Raw genomic sequence first — 16,696 nt, 5'->3', positions numbered from 1 at the left:
CTTGAGACAAGCTAACCTTATTTTCAACCAAAAAAGTATCTAGAGTTTCGAATACTTCCGGTTGATTGTTTTCGATACACTGTTTCCAAAAATCTAATTTCTTAATCATACTTCAATTCAATACAATTTTATCATTAACATTAAAGATCGTCATCGAGGTTTTCTGAAGTGTCAAATTTAAGTCATTTATTTTCAAAAAAATATCAGATAATTAATATGCAAGTGCCTGAATAAAATAAAAAAATATATAATTTTGAAGAAAGGTCAAAATGATTATCTTGAAAAAAAATCTGTGCTTCTTGCCTTAGTTAGCGCTAAATTTAAAAGTGCACTCCAAAAATAAGATATTGATTGTTGGATTTTCGATCATTGACTATACATATTATTAACAACTGTACTGTATATTATGAATTAAAATTATGAATTATAGAAAAAATACAATAGTTTAAATGTTATTTTTATGAGTGATTTTTTTTTACTTTTTATGTCCGCCATTACTGATTATTTTTCGCATACCACCAACTATCCACTCGCGTACCACCGGTGGTACGCGTACCATAGGTTGGGAACCGCTGACCTATCTAGATACTTTACGTCATAAACATCAGTGGAAATTGATCATCGCTCGCCTTTCAATATGAAGTAGATTCTTTGATTATTTTAGTTTTACTTGTTTAACGTCTACTTAGTAGAAGATATTTAAATGTGTTGGAGTGTGTAAAACCTTTCCAAATGGCCGCGGAACACCTATTCAGGTTCGGCGGAACATAGTTTGGGAAACCCTGCTCCAATATATAAGTAGTATTACAGTAGGTACACTTTGTAAATAAATACTAATATAATATTTGTTAGCAATTAACTGTTCACTGTCCCCAGTAAACATAATGTTTCGTAATATGTCAACATTGTACTTTCATACGTATTATAATTTAATTTAAAATAAAAAATAATAATATTATGAATATAATTATGCAGATAACGTCATAAGGACACTTCTAACTGGAGGAAACAGGTCGATACAACTCAATTATGTCGACAAATTCAATTATTGGTATATTGTATTGCTATAAAATAAGAATACCTACTCAACGGTAATTCAAAACACGAACGTACCAACTTTCCTTATCTAAATCAATCAGTTTAAATGTCGCTAGCGACTCATTTATATCGTCGAAATGTTAAACAGTTTTCTTCCACGGTTATTGAAACATTTCCAATTCGATAGCCGACACGACTAAGTACATAATATACTTTATTATATCGTTGGCACCATTATTTGTTGATTCTCTGGGGAATGTTTATCCCGAGAAAGTAATAAATAACCTTTGAAAAACTAACCTCGGCAGCGTGGCGGGGATAATCATCATACCCATGTTTGATGTAAGTATTTAACTCTGGATTTTGTCCATGTAAGGACACATCGAACAGACGTTGCTCATTTGCAGCAGGCTCGATGTCACCTCCTTTGCGTTTTACGTCCATTTTACGATTTGAAAGCGTTCGTTCTCAAAGATTATGGAGTTACACTGTAAGCATTCCTGACAAACCAGTATATTATTCTGGCAACCGTGATAGTAGAAGTTGACTGCTACAGCCATAGCAGTGTTGCCATCTTTTTCTATGCTGATTATAGTACAAAGGCGTAAAAATTATAGTATTTCTGAAAAATATATAGTACAGGAACATTTTTCGTCTTGAATCCTTTAGAATTATTGTATTTTGGCATATTCGGTTTAAAATTATAGTATTTTACATTTTTTGCAGAATTAAAATTATAGTATTGTACTATAATTATAGTACGGTTGGCATCACTGAGCCGTAGATAAAAGATACCGAATAGTATTGCCACATTATATATATTATTTATGTCCAATTTAAACTAAACGAAATAGGTATTATTATTATGCATCCTATCAATTCTATTATAAAATGTAAGAAAATATGAAACATTGGATGTATGATCGACAATCGACAGTCATTGGTAATATTGCTCTTGATTATTATATCAGTGGCAACGCAAGCGATTTGTCTATAGCGAAGAGATCAATATCGTTTAGTTAATTGTCTATTGGCACAAGTGTCAACCTAGCTACAGTGTTACTGAAATTTCAGTAGATCTACTGATATTTTTTGATATTTTTGCCAATATACTGAATTCACTGATATTTTTACGTTCCATAAAATTCCCACCATCCGGGAACAAAACGAGCCGTCTTTGAAAATTTGGGAACTTGCCGCCCGCGGCGAAACTTTTCTCCTAAAAAAAACGAGCCGACTACGAAAAATTGGCTACGCAGGTCGATTCCGTAACTAACGACTCGTGTGAAACATCGTAGTTATTCGCAAACGTGACGTAGGTGATCGAAATATGACATGTTGAAACTTATCACTACCTGAATTAGTCATAATCTGTGTCGATATTATTGCCCATACCAAAAGGCACTCGTGACCATAGTCGCCCATACCTACCTACGACTTGAGTCTGTGGGCATTCGCACTGATATCTCGCGCCGATAACGTAGTTTAGTTTTGAACTGTCAAAAGTGAAAGGCTAGGCTGCGAAAAGATAGTATTTTATTATTGAGTTCGCGAGAATAATTACCTACATATTATTATTTTGTATTTCGCCAAAGCATTGCCATATATTTGTATCGTTCACCCAATTATTGTAAAATATGTCAATCCCATAAATAGTTACTTGTGCTGCACTTTTAGGATCACGTATTCATCCGCGAAACAGATAAATAATTATGCTTACTTATGTCAAAATGCTTTTTCACTCAGTGATGCACTATTTATACGTAATTTCCGGTTAAACAAAGAACTTGTGAGATATATTTTACAAATTCTCACGCCATATAGGTACCTATATTATCGTAAGTTTAATGTTACCTACCACCTACAAGCGTGAAGAGTTTACAATTCGAAAAAATGAATATGGTTGTATAGCTTTAAATTAATCAAAGACATAGAAGGAGTATAATATATTTTGAGACATCCTGACGTTTATAATAGGTACCATTATATCCATGGAGAATTAAAAATTCCGTAGGTAGGTATAGTGTTGAGACGGGCATAACCTTACCTGATTTCAATTAAGATCACTTAATTGAAACCTCTCCTTTCTTTTGCTACTTTTGCACGACGAAGGACGTGAATTCATGTACCTATTTCCCGATTTCCATGTTTATGTTGATATTTCGTTTCGTAAGTGACCATGAAAATCAAAACATCAAAATGAATGAGTTCGCTCACGGAAAGAACACGGCAATTGCGGCAAATAACAATTTATAAACAATAAAGATGCCAAATTATTATATTATTCACAATGTTACTTAATACTCTGTTATCTAGAGTTCAATTAATTATGTTAATGTTTTAATGGTTTGTAATGAATAAATACCTGCGTAAAAATAAATGTTATTGAAGACACTGTTTATTTTGTTAAACTTGTTCTACAGTGTAATAATAGTATATGGTTTCGCATTTATGTAAGGTTATATTCTACGTACATATATCTTTATCATATTATACTAAATCAATCGAATATTATAGGAATTATACACAAACATAACCAACAAAAATAATGATTTCGTTTGACATTTCATTTTTGACGTTTCATCACGTACCATAGACATCGATTTTCTCGGTTTTGGCGATGTTGCCCACTGGTCACTCGCGAGTAGGGAATTCAATCCCGAGCCAAAATCTTGATCAAGAGATTGGCATTTTTTTCCAATATTTAATATTTAATTTTTATATGTAAAAATAACGTTGATAAAATCGGTCAAAAATAAATCTAGTAAAATTATGTTAGTATACTATTTAAGTCATTTGTTTAATATTGTTTATGTTCTATCTTGGAAATACATAGGTTTAATGGAGTAAATAATATTCTAATATAAATAATAATGTGAAAGTAAAACAGTTTTATTTATTTAAGATAACATAACAAATACAAGTTAAATTAAAATGAAAAATAACATATTGTGTTAGCCATACAATATAAAAAAAAAATCTGAATACCTATGCCCGAAATAATACCAAAGCATCAAGTGTTTCTTAATTTGATCTGGATCTAATTTACCCAGGCATAATCTGTTCAAATTTCAATTGTTGTTATTATTTTAAAAGGAGAGATAAAAATAATAAATAACTTCGGATGTTACGTCAATTAAAAATAGTTGCCGTACCAATTACCGAGCATTAATACACAAAGATCGAAGAAACAAACTAAAAATAGAATCAAGTGTTGAATTCAGCTGTTATTGTTATTTTATTACATTATTTGAATAGTCAATTAGTGTAATTTTCATTAATGACAAATACATTAAGGATAATATCAGTATTTGATTTTTTCGGCAAGGGTTATTGTGTCTTCATATTACATTTCATATTATATGGCATCATACCAATTTAAGCATAAAGTTGAGTCCGCACTGTTTGAAAATATTATAATAATTTTCTTTTTTTTATTTATTTAATTTAAAGTATTTTTTCTGTTATATTTTCGTTTTATATTTTATTTTCCAGAAAAATTAATAAAAAAATCAATCCCGAAAACTTCGGGATTATGTTTACTAATCCCGGGATTCATAGGTATCGAAAATAGAGCGGGATCCCGGGATTGGAATCGCTATTCGCGAGTTAAAATAGTCCTTAGCGAGTGGCTTCCAAAATAGATATTATAGTATACGGCATGAAACGGGCGATACTAACTTGTCATACCGCACAGTTTTCGCACACACGAGTCGATAGTTACGAATCGGGCAGCTGTGGCCCACGGCGAAATATTTCTTTTAAAAAAACGAGCCTGCTATAAAAAAATGGCGTGCATTTTTGAAGCAAGTATTATTAGACAATTTTGAAAAGTTTTTAAATAACAACTGTCAGAATTTTAAATGAATGGTAAGTATTTATTTCAAAGTATCGGTATAAGCCCGCCAGTTTTAATGTTGAATGTAAAATAATGGTACAGCAAGAAATAATATTCAAAAATCAGTAGTAAAAATAAATAATCATTATTTAAATGACATGGGCCAATAGATAAAATCAATATCCATTATTATTTTGATAGTATGAAAAGTAAAAAACATTCAATGGGGCGCACGGCATTTTAGGGTTACCATTATCGCATATAAAGTATATTAGTCTATGCATTCATGAATATCGGTAAGAACAAACTATTTATGATTATATTATTATTAAAAGAAGATCGAATAAGAAGTAGCAGATGTGCAGAAAAAAGAGCTAGATGGACATTTCACAGAGTAAATGCGAATAACCTCAAAGATTAAATTAATAATTGATCAAAAATATAGGTTCTCTAGGTAGGTACTACAAATATTACAGAAATCATTTTTTTTAACTAAGTACATTTTTATTACCTATTATTGTCTAATTTTATAAAAAAAAAATGAATCTCAGTTTGGGTACAACAATAATTAATAGTAATAGTATGATATTAAATTTGTCTCAATTAAAATTGTATTCTATATTAATTAGGGTTCGTGGATTTTTTATATTTTACATGTTTTTTACTCATCACTACAAAAAATGTTTTTTTAACGTCTTTTAAAATTACTAATTTAAGTAAGTATCTTAATTATTTATATAATATGTATATTATTATTTTTACTATTAGTGTAAATGCCGAATCAGATAATAATTTAATATTGTTAATTTATTACAGTATGTAATGTAAACAAGACCGTGAAACGTATTGCCATTGGCGAACCAAAAGTCCGAGGACAATTAATAAGTCGTCCGATTTGTCTATGCTCTGATACTGATCAACGAACGAATAAAAAAATCGAGCTGTCAAAAGTTGCGATTATCGGAATGTTTTCCGATAATCCTAAAATGTTGTGTTATTTATATGTAGACTTGCATAGAATAATATAACAGTAAAAACAACACAAATTTTATGTTTTCTTTTATGAATTTCATAAACGTTTTTAGTAATAGGTTGTACGTAATTGAAGGAAAAGATTTTTATGTTATCGTTTGACTGGGTGTGTATTCTAGATTATCATTTTCAATCATTCACATTGATCGACATCGGTCGTCTTTAAGGTTCAAATAGACTATATGACGATCGGGCACATATATGCTAAGAGCGTTTTAGTGTCTATGATCATATCTATGCCATTCCAACATTTATACATACATATTGTATGACAGCTATGACATCGTATTTACACTCTGTGACACCCTATGACACAGGACGCCAACATAAGAAACGGGTTTTTCGATATATATATGACCAATCGTCATAGAGTGTATTTAAAGCATTAGTAATAGGTTGTATGTAATTGATAGGTATATCATTGAAGGAAACGTCTTATTCTGTCATATGTTTGTTACCATTGATTATTATTGTGAATTTTTGAACACAAGAAATACATTTATTGTAAACAACTGAAGTCTGTCTTATTATTTAATTCTGATACTGAAAATAATATGTAATAAGCACTATACAAGTCTGAAGTATGTCTTGTTATTATTGAAAAGTTGAAAATGTATATAATAGACACTACAATTTATTTAACTCCGCAATGAAGTAGAGATTAAGGGTTTGAATCTCATAAGGTAAGGTTACATATATCTTTGAAGTGCGCTTAGATCAAGAGTGTATGCCTAACAGCTACCTACAACTGATGGTTCGGAAGGTGCAGTTAAGTTAAGCTACAGCTGATAGTTAAAATGAAATAGTATCTTAAAGGCACTAGAAGCTTGCTCAGGAGACTCGCATTGCATCATTGAGCCATTTTATAGATACACAAATGCTGCTACACTAAATGGGCGTAAGGGATGAAATAATAGAGAAATACCATTCTAATAGTACAATCTGTTCTGGAGAGCCAGATAGAAAGAACAATACTATCCTACTAAATTTAACATAATAAGGAAGCTACTAAATAAGTTATTTCTGTAAAAGAAAAAATCTGTCCAAAATAGATTTTATACTGACAAATTGATATTTATACTTACCATTAATTATTTAAATAATTCCCGAAAATTGTTTAAATAATTCCCTATCATAATTTAAATACTTCCATTGTAATATTATAATACTTACCAATAATCATTTTTTACTTGCTGTTCATATTAAATAGTTCCCACCTTTTTAATAAAATACTTGCTCGATTTTTTATTAAAATACTTGCTAATAATGCATATATTATATATACTTACCCAATAATTTGAAGCCTAAAAAAATTGGGAAAACCTGCGACCCGTGGTGAAAAATTTCTCCTAAAAAAAAAACGGGCCGTATATCCGATTTTCCTGCAATAATATTGCTTAAATGTTGAAAATGGACACTAAAATAGAACCGGTAGATTTTGATTCCGATTTGGATGAATACACTGGAACCTCATCAAGTGATTCGTACAGCTCGGATGATGATTTTACTTCGGAATTTTCCGTCAAGCAGGAACGTGTTGATTTCACTAATTTTGAGGCGATTTTTCTACATCCATCCATCCATACATCGGTATAATATATTTTGACATGCGGTAGTTAACACCAAAATTACTGCGCCCTTTCCATTTATGTATTAAAGATATTGTATTGTTTTCAGTTTGCCGTCAAAGCTGTAAACGAAACATCGGAAGTCAAAAACTACATTGACGACTGCCTTGGGCCAAGTCCACAAACTGATTCACATGTAAGTTTATATCGCCAACTATATGTCATATTATTTAAATTCAATCAGGTAAGTACTTATTATTTTAATTGTAGAGATCTTCAGTCCGCCATGAAATTATGATCCTAACATTGAAGTTCCACGGCAGGTTTTTAAAAATTTACGCCTGTGCCCTTATGAAGTTCGAATGAAATTGGTTTTGATTCATTTCTGTTTATAGCCAGCAGCAAAGAATTTTTGAAAACAGCTGACTTGCTCGATCATTTGTAGGTTAGGTTTTCATTTTCACTCTTAAAATCATGAATTTTGCCAAAATCGCATATGTAAATTAGCGCGGTTCCAACCTGGCCTCCTGTAAACCGACATGTACCTTGGATTGTTGGTTTTGTCTACTAAATAATGTAATCTTGGTTAATTGGGCTATTTTATTGCCATATTTAATTTAAACTTTCAAAAACAATAGAAAACAGTTCAATAATTCACTTAGCATCTCACTCTTTACACATGTACCTTGTATGGCAACTCATTTTCATTTGGCACACGCCTTCTTATGTGTCGCTGGATTTGCCTGTAAGGTATACCTTGATTTATAATATCTCTAGATCTTATTTCTTCTATACATATCTATAGGTATATAATATTTTCTTATCACGTTGTAGATTTCTACCCAGCAATGTGTCACTGAGTGTCCCAATACGGATGGCAGCCGACAACCCACAACTGATGGAAACCAAGATGGCGTGAAAGAGTATTCAGAAATAACTATAGATGAACAAAATATAAAAGAGGAAATTTCCGCAGCCAATTCTCCGAAGGTTGCTGCAATAGTGTTGAAAAGAGTAATGCATTTTCCACGAAATTTCATATGCAGTATCTGCAATGCAGTCTTAGAATCCTCTAGTATTTTAAAAATACATAAAACTATTCATAATTATATCAATGTAAATACTGAAACGCATGGCCGTTCACCCACAAGTGATGATAACCAAGATGGGGTGATTGAGTATTCAGAAATAACGATCGATGATCAAAATTTTAAAGAAGAAATCTCCGCAGCTAATACTCCAATGGTTGCTGCAATGGTGCTGAAAAGAGTAATGCATTTTCCGCGAAATTTCATAAATGCAGTATCTGTAATGCAGTCTTCGAATCATCTAGTATTTTAAAAAGACATAAAACTATTCACAATGATATTCAAGTAAATAGTGAAACGCATGGCCGTTCCCATTTGCATTGATAGTAGAACGAATATTCCATTAATCTATTAACAATTTGTTAGAGATGTATCCCCATCCTATTTTTTTCAATATAAATAAACAACCAACACAAAATCGAGAAGTGTTGTTACACCTACATTTATACAATAATACGTAGGTGCCGTGTTAATGGTACCTTTATAGTTCAAGCTCACGGTACAGATTAACGGACGAATTTCGGCGGCGGAGGATTAAAATATTAAGATATCGATAAATAATATTGTTTAGAACCAAATATACCCTAGTTAACGTACATTTTCTATGACCTTAGTCATATTTTAGGCGTATTTAATGGATGTTCTCGAAACCCTCTGGTTTGCGTGTCATGAGGGTTCGAGATTGAAAACCCACTTTAAAATATAAATAATATTATATGGTGGACTATGGCTTGAAAAATATTTTTAGGAATGACATGAAACTATTTTTTGTAAAAGTAATTGTAAGGTAGGTATCCAGATAACGTTAATTGAATGGATACAAACCAAATTAAGCACCGAAAAGTTGTTATTAATAAATGTATTACTTTCATCAATAATAAATTTAGTTAGTATTAATTGATTGTTTTTTTCAAGATATTTGTTTTATGATCATAAGAATATCCTTGTATAGGATAAGATGCTCTTTTTGAGTTAAATTCCTGGCGATATCGCAATTTTCTCATACATGGGTGTTTCTGTGATTGTTTGACTGCTGTAATTGGTGCTGTTAAAAAAGTCATTTTCATATAATGATTACACCTACTAGTACTATATTTCAGGAAAATATGTTGTTTTCAAAAATGATCAAGGTTTCCTAAACTTATTATAGTTTTTTTTTAACTCTTCAACAGGCCATGGACCCCAATGATAAGTGTAAGTAGTAGTGTAAATGAAACAATTAAGGTGAGTCGGGGTAAGTGTGACATAGAATTAAATGAGATGAATTTCAACCTGGTTCATGATGAATAGGTATGTTTTAAACAATTGAAAACTTTACCATATGATCTACAATATCATTACAATTATAATACGAGAAGGAACCCACTGTATATCTTACTATAATACGACATTTTTATATTTTTTGATTACTAGTCAGCTTGTTACATCTTCTTGGTCGTGCACTCATGGCTGAGGATCGTGATCACATTTAAATTTCGCCATCCTTTGAGCGACCAAGACTTTCTATCCTTCTCGATCTTCCGCTTCTCTCAGGGCAGAATGGATGGTGCCCCCAGTCAGCTCTTTCACTTGGTCGCTCCATCGCGCAGACGCTCTTCTTCTGCTTCGCCTTCCCTGGAGGCTACCCAAAACTACCAGTCTCTCCAGGTTGTCCGGTCCGCGCCTGACAATATGTCCAAAAAACTGCAGAATTCTTCTCAGACATATCGTCGAGAGCCGTTCCTTTATCTTCAGTCCCTGGATGATTGACTGGTTTGCCCTGTGCTCCGTCCAAGAAATGCGAAGCATTCGGCGCCAACACCACATCTCAAAGGCATCAATTGCCTTCCGTTCTCTTGCCTTCAGGGTCCACGACTCGACTCCGTATAGGAATATCGAGAACACTAATGTTTGCACAAGCATCATTTTTGTGGCAATCGAAATTCCCCGATCCTTCCATATAGTGGTAAGGCGTGTCATCGCACTTTTTGCAATTTGTGTGCGCCTTCTTATTTCCGCTTCGCATCCGCCCTTTCCACTGATGGTCGATCCAAGATATACAAACTCGTCGACTGTTTCGAGGTTTTGGAGTGTACTTGGTGTTGGTAGAAGGTTGGCCCGATCAACAACCATTAACTTGGTTTTATTCCTATTAATAAGGAGGCCGTATTTGCGACTCTCTTCTTCTACCTGGTGTAGCAACTCTGTGAGTACTCTTTCATCAGCAGCGATTAGTGTGGTATCATCTGCGAATCTTAAGTTATTTATTTTCTGGCCACCAATTGTTATTCCGCCTTGCCAGTGATCTAGGGCTCTTCGCATTATATGCTCTCCATATATACTGAATAACTGGGGAGATAAAACACATCCCTGACGAACTCCCTTCTCAGTTCGAAAACTCTCAGAAAACGCACTATTTACTCTCACCTTTGTGTGCCTATTGTTATATAAGTTTTTGATGAGACAGGTAAGGTGTGATGGAACTCCCATTTCCAGAAGTACCTTCCACATACAGTTCCATCTTACGCAGTCAAATGCCTTCTGGTAGTCAATAAAGCATAGCATCATAGGGGTATTAAACTCTCTGCATTTTTCAATTAGTTGTCTGATGTTCAGAATTTGCTCTCGAGTTCCCTTCCTCATAACAAAACCTGCTTGTTCCTTGTGTATTTGTCGGTCGATGAAATGCTTCAGACGCCTGCTGATTATATGTAATAAGATCTTACTTGCATGTGGAATAAGTGAGATTGTTCGATAGTTTTCAAATTTACGTGAGGAACCTTTTTTGTGCAGGGGGATCAAAATTGACTCTGTCCAGTCCTTGGGCCATACACCACTTTTCCAGATCATGTTGCATAATTGATGTACTTTATTGGGGTAAGTGTACCTAACTAAATTCACCATTATTCCAAAAGTTCTTCAAAACCATAACGTATTACATGCATAGAAAGGTAATAAATCATTATTTAATGGATATTGATTCGTAAATTAAAACTTTTGTATAGATTTTCAACAAAAAAGATCTCTAGATATCATTTTTTTTGGGTAAGTGTGTCATACTAATGTATGTAGAGCTAGTGATATCCCAAAACAAAAATGACATTTTTTATTAGGTAGGTACTTAATTATTTAATGTGGTTATCTCAGCAACAGGGGTGGTAGGTAAATCAACCAAAGGCTTTTGAAGATAGAATTCTACCGATGACATGGGTTCGTGTTTTTTTTTTGTTTTGGTATACTTTTATTGGTTTCAATACCTTCTTCTGCATGTTAGTTTTGTCTTGCAATGGCTTTATTTTCTTTTCTATTGGGACATTATTTTTCATTCGCTCTATAACATCATAACATGTAATCACTTCTGCTCCTGGGGCAACACTTTTTCTCCTATTCTTTATATACGCCTTACTACTGATAGAATTCAGCAAAAGTGTTCCAAACAAAGTTTTTTCCATATTTTCTGCAGGAAACTTTTGTAACAGTGGTATTTCTATTAAACTTTCGGTAGGTAACTTCTTTATTTATTTGGTAATTGAACAACTTTGCAATCCAGAATTATAGGCTTAGAAGAACATTTTTTACTCGAACAGTCCCCATACAAATTGACGATTTTTTTCTTCTTCTTCAGAAAATTCGATTTATAGCGATTTTCGCGAATTCGAAATCAAATTTTCAGTGTCCCTTGGATTTAGAATTATCTAGGTTATACTGGTATACAAATTCTTACATGTAAACATTATATTTCAATTACGAACATTTTAGATCTTCGATACTTCGATTGATATAAATAATGCGTCATGTCCCATCACTAGTTAAAATATTGACTTTGCAAATTCATTGAAAATATATGGGGGAAGTGTGACACAATACAAAGGCACACTTACTCCACGTGTTTACTTTCGTGGGGGAAGTGTGTCTACTTGATTAAAAGTTTCAAATGCTTATAATTCAGTAAAACGATAACACCACGTGAAGCAGCGTATCAAAACACATATAGGGTGACTGCTATAGTAATTGGCCGTGTTATAGTAATTGGCCATTTCAACTTCTAGTTGATAAAATAAGATGTTAGCCATCCTTTTCTCACATTTGTCGCCATGTATAACTCCTCCGTCCTCTTCTTAGTATGCCATATTTCAGAAGTTACCACCAGAAGGTGCTAGTGTCTGAAGCAAGTTCACGTGTATGCAATTGGTAAAGGAAAGACAAAAGAACGCATTTTTTTGTATTATTTACATTATCAGCAAAATATGGCGACACTCGATTGCCAGTTCCAGATTCCAGTAATTTTATTCGTCAATGTACACAAAACGCATATGACGTACGAACTAAGTGTAATATTATGTAACACATTGCAAATCGACGTAATTGCATTATATCGTAATGAAACGAGAATACTTCAACTAGCAGATGTATCAGTTTTTGCACCGGTGAAGAAAATGTGGAAGAAGGCTGTCCATGAGTGGTCTCCAAAAACAATTTTGTTTCGAACAAAGTTGTTAATAAAATTAAGCCGGAATATCTAATTAATGGTTTCAGGCATGTGCCCTCTTTCCCTTCAATGCAAACGCTGTTGATTATACAAAATGATTAGCAAAACGAATTTTAACTAACCAAAATTCTAACATTGATATATAAATGAAGTCAAAACTATACTCTTTGATTTTTTCAAAGAGGTTGTTGGTGAAGAGAGAATACAACAATTTGAGAATGGTAAACACCAAATAGGCGGTGAAAAAAGCTCCAAAATTTCAAATGTTTTATATCAATTGTGGCAATATTTTAATACATCATAAAGAACATGCCCCAGAATTAGACACTTGTGTTATGTGGTACCAAGTGATGTATCTGCCATGATATGGACATATCGACCAGAGAGAATCTATCAGAAGATTCTGACTTGATGGATACAAAAGAGATGCTTAACTTGTTTCGTAATAGAGATTACTAAAAACTAGATTCTCTTATTAATTACTGACCATATATTTTTTTTGTATTTTTTCATATTTCGTCTATGTTTTTTTCAATTTAATATATTTGTTCTATAAAATTCTCATGGTTTTCTTTATTTACTCTGAATTGCTAATAATCAAAGGTTGTGTTAGCACTTTTATGCACACATTTTGATCAGATTTGAAGTGGCCAATAACTATAGAAAGGGAGGGCCAATAGCTATAAAAAAGTGGCCAATTACTGTATTTTTGCTCTCCATCTAGATAAACCGTAATAATCAAAAAATGGTCAAAGGAATGAAGTATGTATTAAACAAAATGAAAACGCAAAGCATTGATCAGTACAATTCCATTCTGAAACTTCAAAAATGTTAAATATCAAGAAAGTTATAACCAGCCAAAGTCAAAAAAATCCTTAACCGGCCAATAGCTATATGATTCACCCTACTCACCATTTTTTACAACCACAATGTGCAGATTTCCGTGTTTAAAAAAAAATTTAGTAACAGCTACCATCTCACTCGTCGACTTCAAAATGTCGTCTGGAGAATAATCCATGTAGTCACCTCAAAAAACATGGTATCGACACCATTTCTGATTATTTTATAAATCGGTGACTTTGCTATCACCTTTCCATAGATGGCATCGTCCAATTTGTAGTAGATATTGAGATATCTTAGTAGCTACACTTACCCCGACTCACCTTACGTCTGTTGAATAAATTCTTAAAAAACATTGCATCTTAGATAATAATAAATGCTATTACCTTAAGTACAAAATAAATCATACCATTTTTGCGTAGTAGGTACAATATTGGCAGGTATAAAGTGGCAGACACGTCGGTCAGGACGCAGCAGGCACCATGCTCGCTCTTTACCACGACCTAATGTTGAGACACTGATGGTACGCGTGTCGGCGGTCGTACCGTGCAAAATACACAGCTCCCTTCAACTCTTCGGTCTAGCTCAGTTAGTTGTAGGTTTTCAAGAATGGGTCATTTGAAGGGGTTAAGTTGGTAGAGCACGTCAGTGTGCGGTCACTGTTGTCAGTTGAGTCCATAATATAATAAATGTATTCTGATGACAGTTGGTTAGTGTGTTGACACAATAAAATCAGGATGACGGTTGATGATGAAATGATAAACGCACCAATTATTAGACGCAATGGTCAAAAAGATTTCTATTGCCAGCGCGCTTTTATTTTCTCCATATTTTTAGACAGGTTTGCAAACAACCTTTTATTGGACTGTTTTTTATGTAGTTTGAAACTAGCGGCCGTTTTATAAAATATGAATTTGCAAACTTCAAACCGGTGGATACATTAATAATTGTGTTAAGCTTCTCGCGCCTCTCTACGCAACACTCCGTGCCTCCCCAGGGAGGCGCGCCTCTCAGTTTGGAAATCGCTGCTTTAGACGATGAAACCTTAGTCGAGATGTCACGGTATTCGGAAATAACTATTGAAAATCAAAACATGTGTGACCATAAATGTGTGAGGTCGAAATATTTATGTAAGTACATAATCCAACACCTTTGTGAATTCTTCGAGACTTGGAGTTCTGTCGTTGTGTGGTTTAATAAAAGACATTTTTTTGAAAAATCTTCCTATTTTTATTTCGAAAACCTATTGACTGAAGAGGCTTAAATTCTTCAAAACATTATAAAATTAATTGTATCGTCATCGAGTATTGCCACTTTTATGCAGCAGAAGATAAACATTGTAGGTAGGTTATACAAAAATTATTTAAATTAAACAGAGCAAAGCAATCAGTTAAGGCGATACTTCAGTGAAACGGCAAATAATTTTCAACTATAGGCGCGACGAAATTTTGGGCTCGCTGGCACTCGGAGACCGAACGTCGAGGTGTCAATACATCAATTTGTTTCATGATGGCGACGGGTGTATTAATTCTTAAATCGTGTAAAGATGACTAAAAACGTTACCCATTTACTTTTAAAAGAAAACATTTCAATGAATATATTATTATTGTTACTAATAGAACAATAAACAGAACATTAAATGAACGCATGTTGTATTTATGACAAATTATATTTCGTTCGGCATGCATCATTTGCACCTGCGACCCGCAATCTACCAATCGCCTAGCCACGAACATTTTAGATCATGCCTCAATTGAGGTTTAGCTTTAATGGCCAATACGATAATTATCCCACAATATCCATGGGTAAGACCAAATATGGGTGAATATGGTGGGAGAGAAATGATTGTGAGAAAATTATAAAAATTGGCTTTAGTTACCCGTTAAACTATCACCAATACAATATAAGTACGTTTTCACAAGTTGATACTAGATGGTTTACTACATTTTAGAGTTAGAAATCAATATTTTAATGTGTAGGTATCGGTAGAACACAAGATTATTAAATCTATCGGATTGTATTATATTTATTTTATTGTGTCATAGGTATTTGTACAAAAAATATATCTACCTATATAATTAAATACTAGTTATTATCTATCATGCCATGTTAAAAAGTATTGCCATAAATACTATAATTTTAAGTTAACTTTGAGTAGAGGTTTTTTTGTATTTGTGTATTTTTAAATTTTTAGTCAGGAGGGTATATAAGTCATAGGTAAAGTCTTTTGTACTCACTATAATTTTACAATTTATTATTTTTTTAGCTCATCCCATAAACCCATATAATTGTAATTTCTAATTCTATTTAGAATTAAAATCTAATCTTATCTCTTTTGCACATCTTTTTTATATTACAATATTGTTTTACGTAAATTTATGTAAGTAAAAATACTTTTTCAATCAATTACATTGAATGCGGTATTATTTGATGGTGTGAACGTACGTACGCAAAACTACATACTTATGCGTTTTTAGGCGACCACCACTCCATCGACATTCGACTTTGTCCTGACGATGGTCAATGATGATGTTATATTGTAGCGACCGTTTCTACTAATGCAGAACGAGACAAGCCTTAATCGGATTAGAATGTACGGTTCTTGATGGACGATTACGTTTTAATTGCATGTTATGTACACAAAACAATCTGTAAATCGATGACCAAAATGTATTAAAAATCATTTGAAGCGATCATTATTTATCTTTATAAAGGCTGTAAAATGTCAAATTTATTAAATGTAGACAGAGTCGAACGCACGGCATCGTACGATATTTCTAGGACTGCATGGAAAGGGCTTATCAATGTTTTTTTGTTGTGTCAT

The 16,696-nt window shown here is 32.9% G+C and overlaps 2 protein-coding genes across 4 annotated transcripts in view; one reads left to right on the top strand and one right to left on the bottom strand.

Annotated features, from left to right (window-relative positions):
- The window catches only part of LOC147074107 (uncharacterized), a 404,768-nt gene that overhangs the window by 219,757 nt on the left and 168,315 nt on the right, over positions 1-16,696 (top strand). The gene's annotated exons all lie outside the window — the stretch shown is intronic.
- LOC147074109 (uncharacterized) overlaps positions 1-16,696 on the bottom strand; it is a 287,538-nt gene that overhangs the window by 171,712 nt on the left and 99,130 nt on the right. The gene's annotated exons all lie outside the window — the stretch shown is intronic.

The sequence above is a fragment of the Rhyacophila brunnea genome, unplaced genomic scaffold, assembly GCF_057557595.1.
Source record: "Rhyacophila brunnea isolate RB1 unplaced genomic scaffold, BYU_Rbru_1.0 scaffold_16, whole genome shotgun sequence".
Classification (NCBI taxonomy): Eukaryota; Metazoa; Arthropoda; class Insecta; order Trichoptera; family Rhyacophilidae; genus Rhyacophila; species Rhyacophila brunnea.
Note: the sequence above shows the minus strand (reverse complement) of the source record. Positions and strands in the feature narration are given on the sequence as shown.